The 8655-nt window shown below is 38.0% G+C and overlaps 1 long non-coding RNA gene across 6 annotated transcripts; it reads right to left on the bottom strand.

Moving 5' to 3' along the window:
• Nucleotides 1-1527: 1527 nt before the first annotated feature.
• On the bottom strand, nt 1528-8488 carry LOC136354060 (uncharacterized). Of its 6 annotated transcripts, none has more exons than XR_010737779.1 (9): nt 8255-8488; nt 7712-7839; nt 6981-7059; nt 5492-5583; nt 4319-4597; nt 4134-4214; nt 3563-3661; nt 3362-3465; nt 1528-1915 (listed from the first exon to the last, which is right to left on the bottom strand). It is a non-coding gene; the product is annotated as an uncharacterized lncRNA (long non-coding RNA). The 6 variants fall into 6 exon arrangements; XR_010737778.1 differs by having other exon boundaries at nt 4134-4208; XR_010737781.1 differs by having other exon boundaries at nt 3563-3658; nt 4134-4208.
• Between the last annotated feature and the right edge of the window lie 167 nt (nt 8489-8655).

Raw genomic sequence — 8655 nt, 5'->3', positions numbered from 1 at the left:
AATTATGAAATTTTGCCTTCAGGTTATAAAATTGTGAGTTATAGTGTTCGAGTAAAACCCGTGAGTATTATCCTTTGGAAAAAATGCATATTTTTTTTGTTTGGCCCAACATTTTGCTAGGAAGAGTCATGGCGTGTGAAATTTGTGGATATTAAAATGAAGAAAAAATTCATGAAATTTCGCCTCCATTCTACAAATTCATGAGTTATAACCTTCGGCTAAAACCCGTGAGTATTAACTTTCGGAAAAATCACACAATTTTTTTCTTCGATCCAAATTATTTCTAGTATTAGCATCGAGGGCATGGCATGTGAAATTTGTGGATACTAAAATCAGGACAAAAAAATTTCATGCAATTCAGCCTCCACGCTACAAATTGACGAGTTATAAAGCCTTCAGCCAAAATATATGGATATTAACCTTTTGGAGAAAGCATAAATATTTTTCTCCATCCCAAAATTTCGTGAGTATTGGCATTGGGAACGTGCACAAAAATTGTGAATATTAGTCTTAGGACCAAGATTTTCGTGATATTTAGCATTCGACATATAATTTTGTGTTTTATAGTCCTTGGGCCAAAACTCATGCAAAAATCATGAATATTTTTCTCCGCCCCAAAATTTTCTATCATAAATATTAACCTTAGGACCAAATTTTTCATGATTTTTAGCCTTTAGCTTATAATTTCCCGAGTTATGGCGTTGCATTCGGCTCGACTCAATGGATGAGCTACATCTCTGTAGCTCATTTTTTATAACTACTGCGCTTTTTGCAAAAAACTTTTTATATAGATGTTATTTAAAAAAATCAAATCTAGTCACACGCTCATCTTGTTTTGTGTGCCTCTGATAATATCGTCTCACGCTACCATTCTAGCGTAGCTTTGGGCAAAAAAAAATATGAATATTAACCTTTCGGGAGAAAAAACATACTATATTAACCTTTCGGGAGAAAAAAATACTTTTGTGGGTTGAAGGTTAATACTCATAAAATTTTAGTCCAAATATAATATGTATTCAAACCCAAGGCTATTGATGAAATTTTTGGCCCAAGGTTAATATTCATGGAATTTTCGTCCAAAGGCTTATAGTCAAAGGTTTATGTTTGAAGGCTAATGTTCATGCACTTTTGGAGTCAATGTGAGTGTCATGAATTCTCCAGAATACTACTACTCGTGTGTTTTGGGCTGACGACTAGCACTCATGTGTTTTAGCGCTATGGTTATTAATACTAATGAAATTTTAGGTTAAAGCTAATACTCATGTTTTTTTTCATGTTGATACTCCATCTTATATTCATACCTATTTTTTCCCAGGGTTAAGAATAATTAAATCATGTTGATATCTTATATTCATGCCTATTTTTTTCCAAAGGTTAAGAACAATTAAATTTAGGGTAGATGGCAAATATCCATGCGTTTTATGTCCTAGGTGTATAACAGAACTTTTGGTTGAATCCTGACATATGTGCAACTCTGAATTTTTAGGCCGAATACTAATACTTGCTTGTTTCTCAGCTATACGCTACCATTGATGTCTTTGAGCCCAAGGTAGTACTCATGAAATTTTATACCAAAGGCTAATTGTCGTGTTTTTTAGGGTTTAATGCTTATATATATATATATATAGATTTTGGCTCAAATAGGCGTCTGCACAGGCCTTTACTGGGCAGATGCTCGACTTTAAAACATAATTTTATGGAACAAGGCCAATTAATGTAAGCAAGACGTTAATGTCCGGAAGAATGGGCGGAAGGGGTCAATGTTTTGTCCGCCCTGAGTAGGCGCGGCCCCAGCATCGAAGCCTCTTTTCAATCATTGATAGAGTTCCTTCTGTCCGACGCACGATATGTTGGATTTCTCCTTTGCCGATTGCGATTTTCTGCCACGACGCAGGCTCTTCATCGAAATGTGTTGCTATGTAGTAAAAGAATAGAGTATGAATAAATGATATATCACCAGACGAAATTTTAATACATTTTGCCAAGGGCAAATAAAGCAACAAAGTGTCGGTAATTTTGACAAAGCATTGGACTGTATAATACTCCCTCAGTTCTAAAACATAAGCACTTCTAAAATTATTGACAAATATTATTTATCCCATCAATCACTTATTCAAATATTCCTTTCTTACCCCCACCCACCATCACCATCACTCATGATGAGGGGCACCAAATTCTTTTCCCTCGAACTTAATTTACGATAAACAATCTAAAAATGCTTATAATTTTTTAACGGATGGAGAACTTTACAAAAATGCTAGAATAGAAACATTAAAACAAGAAATACAAAAACAATTCATTGGTTACAATATTGCAAAAAGAAAAAAAAATACGGTTTGAGTTCCAAACTTCAAGCATAGAGATGACACCGGTGAAACATTTTCTATGTCTTGTTTGTCATTAAGTACTATATGATAAGCACATAACTGTTACCCCTACCCTATCAGGCACTGTGATCAGCCTGAAGACATAATATAAACGGAAAATTTCTCAATGGCATAGTGGTAACATGAAATACACGTAGGCATTCTGGAGAGTTGTTTCAGGCACAATACCAGTTACAATATACTGTAATATAGTAAAGTAAATTATTTGCTGTCATCTTATTTTTGAAGAAGAGCAATAGACAAGGTCTGGGTTTGTATTTTACTATGCTGACCAAAGCATCTAGCGTCTTTTGTTCTGTACTATTTTTTCAAACTAAGTATTTTGGTTTAATCTAAACGGCTAACATCTCCGACTAAGGTTCTGGCCCCATGCCAAATGTGTCCGGAAAAAAGAGCAAAGCACATCTATTCTTTCTTAGCTACACAGGTGGAAGGTCCACCCAATTTGGTTAAATATGGATTCAAAAGGGGGCCTGAATGTGACTGGCAACTGCTCCTGGACCAGAGACTCCGTATTTAACCCGCAGTTTGAGATACATGGAGCATTTTCATCAAAGCAACAGCACTAATTGATTTTACTGTCAGCCAACATCGATCAACAGAGGTTCTAGGCACATTTATCGAGCCATCAAGTGTATCTTCTAGATTGTTTAACCTTCTAGCCCCCCCCCCCTCTTTCTTAATGATATTTGGTCGGCCAATCCTTCGGCCGACCAGCAAAAATTTAACCTTCTAGTGGTTCGGATTCAGAATTGGTGGCAAAACGTGATGGTATCACATGGCGAGCCAACATCTAGTCAGCAAACAAACTTGGTGTGTAATTATTGTATGCCAACATTTCGTGGGGCCTCCTTCAGTTTACAACAATATCAGAGCAACACTTAAAGAACCAAAGTATGCTGCAACTCAACAGTAACAGGTAAAATATGTGCTTTCATTTGTATAACAACATGGTAGTAGATCCAGTGTATTACCTGTATAGATATTGATCAACAAAGTAACGGTCAGGTGTCCTCAAATTTTTGACCGACAGACGAATTGGCATAATAAATTTAGCTTTGTGCCTACTCCGATTAAGCTGAAAAATTGTGAAACAGACTTTGACAATCTTATTTACAGAGCTTATCAAAACATTGAGTATCATTTTCATGTGTAGAAATAAGAATTTCCCTTACCGTCTGCCATGCAGATACTCTTTTCCCCCTTCTCGGGTATACAATCATCCTCTTGTTTGAAAGGCAGCTCAGAAGTGAAAAACTATGAAGGTTTACCTACTACAAAGAACTTTAAGACATGTAGTTGCATATATTGTTTTCTATCTTAACAAAAAGGTGTCTCATTGGTTTTCCTATATAGCCCTAAGCAAATAAGCACATCAAATTTACAGGGTATGATGAAATCCATCCTAATATTGCCAAGAGTAGCAGGATCCAGAACATGGTAGCGTATTTGAATAGTTTACAGAACAATTCAAATCTGTAAACCAGCTTGTTTATGTCTTTCAACACACAAATCATCAGTTTGACATGGAATAATTACTTTCGTATGGCACATTAAATAAGCCCCAGCCACTGTCCATCACAACAATTCAATGGGCTAAGTGAAAAGACACAACAGGAAAAAGAACAATAATATGGCTGCAAGAGGGTTCATTTAACTCAATCAACTCTCTTGAAGCCATCTTGTTATATGTATCACTACCATGTGTAGATCTATCACTGGACAATGGGAAGGCCAAGTGCTTACCCAAATTAATAGCAATGGAAGCAAAAGCTGCAGAACAATCCAACAGCAACATACACTAGCGAATTTATTTGAGCTCTGTTTCTTGGATTTCACAAACAGCACAACACTATTAAGTGCACAGGGTAAAGAAAAGGAGAGATTAGATAAAACAGAATGATGCAAGTATAGTTGGAACGATCACTTACACAGATAGAGAAGCGCATTATGTAAGTAGAGAGCATCAACAAAAGAATATAGATGAACTGCAGAGAACGCCAGCAGAGACTTGTTCTTGCAACGAGTTGCACAAGGAGGGGATGCCAAGCTCCAAGAAAACTGGATGTCGGTGAGAATGGCAGAACAGAGATGCCATGTAAAGATTTAGCCAAAGAACAGTGATTTTCTTGCCAGGCACTATCTCAAGCAGTTGGTAGGCATCTAGTGACCAGATTATGCAAAACAATACCACCAAAAACTGCAGGGACCTTCATACAAACAAAGATCAACAATATTAAATGTGTCAGATGAAAGAATAGTTGAAAAAAAAAACCTAAAATGAACAAATGAAAGCTGTTCAAGAGCAGGAAAAGGAGCGTGCTGTGAGAGGCAGGTGCAGACAGAGGTTCTGCTTGGATGCCCATGGGATGGAAGTTGATTAAGTGATTAAATAAGAATTTCAAAAAAGGCTTTTCAAGAGAACAAATGGGATCAATCATGAATAATGGCAATTTCTAACGCAATTACAGACAGGACAGGCAAGGAGCGCCTCCTGACACACGTGTGGGAGTCATCCCTTCCAGGTGCCAAGTGAAGGCATGGGGGATGGGCTGACATGGCAAAAGTGGAACAGGGGAGTCCAGCTGGGCCAGTCTATACATGAGACTGATTTGTGTAACGGCTGATATCTAAGGATTAGTTCAATCTAACAGCTGATATATTGTTGGCGATGCAACATATCTTAGCATTGGGGTTGCTTTATAGCAATTACTGCAATTAGTTGTTTGTACCTATATAGAAAGAAAGGATACCAGAGCAAGCGGACCAATATGCAAGTCAATTGATAGTGTAAGGCTGCACAACTAAACGTATATGTAAGCCAAAGCATGATTTAGAATTCAGTTAAATTGAAGATCAGTTCCTAGACTGGCTTTCTTTGTTTCAATTTATTTTCTCTTTCCCATTTGTAATTATTGTATGTGCTCTTTTTTTGGTGAAAATTAACAGCGGGGGTTTCCCCTGCTGCGATTACGTAAATAGAAGTTTCAATTGAAGATAAGTGTTTTGAACACATATACATTCCTTCAACCACCATGAGAAGTGTGTTGTTCACGAACTAGTTCATCCGGCATGAGAATGAACATTATCGGTATACAGCCTACCTTGGTGATTGACCTGCAGGTGGAATAACAGCCACTTCAACATGCTCATGAGCTGCGATGGAATCCAAGACCTTTCCTGACTAAAGTTCAACCTAACAAAAGTATTAGATAAAAAAATTAGGTGCATAGCCTCTCAAGGCAGTTTGAAAACATCAAAGAAAAATGCACAGAATCATGAAGAACGATGTTGGATTTTTAAGTGGCTGAGTTCATTGTTTAGACATGGTACTTATGGTATGTTGTAGTGATTTTAATGGTCCACCTTTTCTATAAATACAGCAAGATATGCTATGGAAAAAAACGAAAATATCTGTTCGGGTATGCTATGACAGAGTATCATGCTTCCAATGTGGGTACTTAAACGTATTATTAGCTTCTGGTGTTTCTCTTGAAAGCCAACAAGCACCAGAAAGTGTGTTTTCACTCGTTAAGAGAACTGCCGTACTGACAGAGAAAATACTTTCAGTATGGCAGTTTTTATAACGAGTAAAAATACTTTGTTGATTCTCAGTGTTTCTCTTCAAAGCCAACAAGCACCAGAAAGTATTTTTATCATTAAGCCAACTGTTTTCTATGACATACTTACAAATGAGAAAATACTTTCTCATTGATTCTTCTACATGAAGTACCTCTATTTGAGGTTCACCAATGCAGGAGCGTATATTTCACCACCTCAGGGAAAGAGAGAGCTACTGATTAAGAAGGGTGCAAACACACTTCTTTTACCACCTCGGGGAAAAGAAAGAACTATCGATTAAGAATGGGTGCAAAGAAAACACGATGTGGTTTAAATGGGTAGGGGCTTATGCTATGAGGTGTTGTTAGGTGATACTCCTTTTACATGTTAGTTTGAGAGGGTATTGCTAAATGCAATACATGTTAATCAAGATGTAAGAGCGGATCAGTGAAAGCGGAGAAAGGGGGAACTTAAGACAGATTAGGCAAAGCTTAACAGGAGACTTGAAGGGGTATAGTATGTATTAATATCTACATAATTCACAACTACAAATATTAACTAACTCCATATTAAGATGTCACAAGGTGCTGTGAAATGACCTTAGCTGTAACATCAGGAGAAAATAGGACTAACAGAAAAAGAAATTTTGGCGCATAATTTCAGTGTGCTAACAGAAATTGATGCATTTCTGCTGTGATAATAGTACATAAGCCAAGTATAATATGTATGTTTGGTTCATGGCCTTGCTTTACACCTTTGGCAAAACATATTGGACTGACTTTTAACATTTAGTTTACTGCCATACTTTCCGGCAAAATCTTAACCTAGATAGTGAGATATTTAAACATGACAGCAGAACTAAATATACACGGAAAAACTATACATGGAAAAAACCCATGCACTGGTAGATTCACAAGAAGGCCAAGTAAATAAAGACATGATACTATGGTTGATTCACAAAAAGGCCAAATAAATAAAGACATGATACTCGTTACTGTCTTTCAAAAAGAAATAGGAGGTTAAGAGGCCTACCTGCACCACACATGTGTGCACAAAAGTCTTCACAAGTAACATTTTTACTTCCATGCCTATGGAAATAGATGCCCATGACCTACAGAAAAGATGAGCTTCCATTGATGAAATAGACAAAGAAAACAGACTAGTCCTCTAGAAAAGAGAACAGAACATATTGGGAGCAGATATATTTGCATGGTACATGACCATTATCCCTTTGGCCTAACAAGAAAACATAATCTAGTGTATGTATCTTACATAAAACATAAGACTACTTATACTATCAAATTTGAATTACCAAATCAAGCTTCAAACAATGTGTTGTGCATTCTAGAAACCTCAGGGCCTTTGGGATAGATTATTCCCATATAACATTGTAATAGCCAGCTGTTGTTGATGGAAAAGATGGTTGGTTCTAAAGTTAGATTCTTGCAACAAAATAAACAGAACAGAGTGCACATCATGAAGGAGTGCTGCATGATGACCTGATCTTTTCATGCTAGTAGCCTGTTTGTTAGACTTAGCTGGGAATAGTCAAAGCAAATGAACGCCTAATAACTAAACTATCATGAAGTAAGCACATCGTTTACAGAAGATGTAAAGAAGAAACATTTATATGGTTTGTTGGATATGAAAAGGTAGCGGAGGTTATCGATAACAGTAGGAATCAAATGGCTTTATTATTAAACATGTAGAGAAATACAAAAATAACTCAAGTGTTTCAATAGATGATAGTTAGCCGCGAGCACCTGTCTTGGGAAGCCAAATTTGGCAAATGCCGAGAAGCTTCTCGGTGTGTTAAGCAATTAGTGGCATATCAGCACACTCCCAAAGGTTCCCCTGCCTCAACTATCTCTGTGCTTCTTGCCTCGTAGTACTGCACAATGAATCCATCCACACATACGTCAAGCCAGCCAGATTCAGTTCAACATGACGCATCAAAATAGGTTGTGATGAAACAGAGGTGGTATTTCCCTTGAATACATGCCGACATCAAACCCTGTATTATTCCCTTGAGATCCATTGAAACCCTAGATTATGAGACCTGGAATAACTAAAGATTATAGGATGGGAAAACGCCCAAATTTGAACCTCTATTCACCGTCAAACCCTAGATTGCTAAAACCACCGAATCAGTCTAATATTAGCCTAAGGAGAGAAAGACGTACACGAACCCTAGGCAATCAAGAGGAGTAAAATCCAGAAGAATCAAACAGAGTTGGATCTTGTAGTGGAGATTGTGGACAAATTAAACACAAGAGAGGCGAAGGGAGCGGAGGGCGGAGGTAGACCTCGGCAAAGGGGTTTGGTTTCGGTGGAGGAGGCCTCGTCCACGATCCGATGTTCGCCGCCGCCGCCGCCGGGGTTTAGGGGAAGGCGGTTTCTCTCGTGTGATTGGGGCTCCGCGAGAGAAGGGAATGGAGAATGCGCTGCGCGGGCAACGGCGGCGGCGGCGGAGCGTGTGCCTAGGTCAGGCGAGGCGGATGGAGGCGGCGGCGGCGGTGGTGGGGGCAAGAATAGCCGTTAGATTGGGTTTCCAACTGTAGTACTTTTTCTCTCTGCTTTTTTTTCCCTTTTTCTTTGAGGTGAGATGTGTCTTGCTTGCATAATAATAGTACTAATAAACAGATTAACTGCACTACTGCAGTTAAAAAAATGTAGTCTTTACATTTTCTCTCACCACGCGCAGCGT

This window comes from Oryza sativa, chromosome 11 (genome assembly GCF_034140825.1).
Source record: "Oryza sativa Japonica Group chromosome 11, ASM3414082v1".
Lineage (NCBI taxonomy): Eukaryota > Viridiplantae > Streptophyta > Magnoliopsida > Poales > Poaceae > Oryza > Oryza sativa.
The sequence above is the reverse complement of the archived record's forward strand: the minus strand, read 5'-3'. Positions and strand labels throughout refer to the sequence as shown.